Source organism: Arachis duranensis, chromosome 4 (genome assembly GCF_000817695.3).
Source record: "Arachis duranensis cultivar V14167 chromosome 4, aradu.V14167.gnm2.J7QH, whole genome shotgun sequence".
NCBI classification, from domain to species: Eukaryota; Viridiplantae; Streptophyta; class Magnoliopsida; order Fabales; family Fabaceae; genus Arachis; species Arachis duranensis.
In genome coordinates this window covers 115,995,951-115,999,065 of record NC_029775.3, presented here as the reverse complement: position 1 = coordinate 115,999,065, position 3,115 = coordinate 115,995,951, and positions in this window count along the sequence as shown.

Sequence of the window (3,115 nt, the reverse complement as noted above, 5' to 3'; positions counted from 1 at the left end):
GATAAATATGCATAATTTATTTATTAAAAAAACTAAAATATAACATAAAAATTTATTTATATTAATTTAAGGTTAAACCATTTTAAAAATCTAAGATTATTCATTTATCATCTATTACATTTCTATCATAATATTGTCTAAATCTCATATTATCAAAATTTTTGTCTCTAAAATATATTTATGTCTCCCAAATTTTAGAAAAAAATAATTATTTTTGTCTCTAAAATATATTTATGTCTCCCAAATTTTATAATGGATAAACAATTCTGCTAATAAATTTGTTCCAGAGACATAGATAGATTATTTTGTTTCTATATTTTTATTTTTATATCTCCATATTTTCATCCCAGGATGAAAATATAAACAGAATCTTTAATTTTTAACAAACAAAATAGAAAGTTTTTTTATCGCTATCTCTAATTTTCTGTCTCCATCTATATATATTTTGTCCTGAACAAAATCCAAATGTAGTCTAATAGTTAGAATGGATTCTCATTATTATTAAAAAAATTATAAAAAAATATAAAAAGTTTTCATTTTTAACATATTTTTTAATATTTATTAAAAAAATTTAAAAACTTTTATTTATGATAAGTTTAATATGTACATTTAAAATACTTATTAATTAAATCTTTTCAGCCGAACAAAACAAAAGACTGCATACAAATTGGATAAAGGTTAATAATAATAAATTAAATTAAATAATGAGATAATAATTCTATCGAAAAATAGTACATAAGACAAAAGGGGCTGCTATATCAAAGTATATATGGTCAACAGAATAAGTCATGGTGGACGCAAATTCTTATAAATGGTTGACAATAAATAAGTCTCACATATATGAGTTAGCTTTACTAATTTAATTTATTAGTTCGTTTAAATAATTATCAAAAAATTAAATTTTATTTTTTATATATAATAATTTATTAATCATTTAGCCCGTGACAATTTTTTAAATTGAATTTTAATGTGCGACAGATTTATTTTTAATCTACGAGACTAAAAAAGATCTACCATGAATGAAAATTGTCTAAAAAGGAAAATTGTCTAGTCGCACATCAAACAAAAAAGTAATGATAAGCTTAGCTTATATTAGTGTGGTACAACTTAAGGTACAAAATTATTTTATCCAATAAGCTAAGCTAGTTTTTTTAATGGAATGTAATACACTCTTCATATACTTGACTCCCGTGAAAGGTATATTCTTTTAATTTATATTGTGAAAATCTTTCGTGCTTGGTTTTCAAATTGCAAAGCCTACTAAAAATACATTTATTATCATTGATATTATTGATAGACGGTACTCTCCTTTTTCAATTGAGACAACATCTTGATTACTAAATTTTTTAGTTATTACTTATTAGCCTTAAAATCGTTGTTGTAACTAATAATAAATGATTGAAAACGAACTAGAGTATACCGACACCAAAAACATTTAAAATTTGAAATTATACATAAAAAAAGGACTTAAGAATAATTATATTTCATTTTAATTTCTAAAATTTTAAAATTATATATTAACTCATTCCGTGCATTATATACGTAGTTAGTACGTGGTATTAATCAATGACATGACGTGTCATATAGCCATAATTGATAAGTGGTGACTTAGGATGTCACACTGATTAATTGTTAATCGGCTAGAAATTAAAAATTATTTTTGAAATATTTTAAAGATTAAACTAATACTTATAGATTATAAAAAAAATTAATTTTGATAAAACTGTTAATATAAAATAATTTTATACATATATTTAATTATGTAACGATTTATTAATAAAAATAATTATTTTTTTATTAACGACGTAAATAATTATTTAAGATATAATAAATATGATTGAATAAATATATAAAATATTTTATACTAACTATTAATATATCAAAATTAAATTCATAAAAAAATATTTTGTAATAATTTTTTTTAGTTATTGTTTATTGATGGTTTGAATTGTCTTACAATTTTAGCCGTCACTACAAATTTTGCGACAGTTACCAAACTGTAGCCAATTTGAGTATTACTAGTACATTCAGCAGCACTTTTAAAAATTAAAATGAAGACAATAATGTGCTAATATTTTTCTTTTGTAATTTTTTTTCTGTCTTTGTAATAATATGTGAAATATTAGAAGATAATACTTTTATCAATATTAGCCAATACTTTAATTTAATATATTATTTTTATATTATTAAAATTTAAAATTTAATGTTTATAATTTAAATTTTAGTTTTTAATATTTAGTGTTGATTAAAAATATTAAATTTCATCTATAGGCATCATTACAAGAGAAACGAAACTTTGCGGCAGTTTTTATGTCGATTTGCGGTGATTTTAAACTGGCGCATCCATTATTTTGTTGATTTATAATTGATTAAGTTAATATGATTCTTTAATAAAACTATTTAAATACTGAATTGAATTACCTTTCAATTTAGCTTCTTATTCATTTTTACAAAAGATAACATCATTTTTTGTCCCAAAAAAAATATTTTGACTTTTAATATATTATTATTTTGAGACAATACGAAATATTCGTTAAAAAAATCGTTAAATAATGACAAAAATTAACTTGAGTCACTATTCTACCAAATTCATCAACTTTAAAAAAGATAAAAGAATAAGAAAAAAAACATAGGTATAACGGGATACTATTCCTCATGATCATATAAATTTTATGCCATTTAAAACATAAAAAGAGTCAAGATCATGTTGGTGCATGGCAATTCAAGAAACTGAATGCATATGCCACTTAAAACTGATGAATTCATATGTATATGAATTTAATAATGCATGGATGTGTATGTGGACTCTAAACAATTAAGTATAGATCAGGCAATTCGGTGATGGAAACCAAAGCTACCGCAAACTAATTAACACTGCTCCTTTAAATTTTTTGGAAAAGAAAAACAAAAAATCATCGTAATAAACTTCATCATAAATGACATTTGAAGTGGCATGCACCCAAACAAAGGCCCACACATACCCTTTGAATTGGTCACACACTTACAAGCTAGAGCCTCTATTCATTTAATTTTATTTATACAAATCTAAGGGTACACTCAAAGTCAAGGTACGTCTATATATGTGTCTAACTCTAGAATTTTTTTTTTTTTTTTT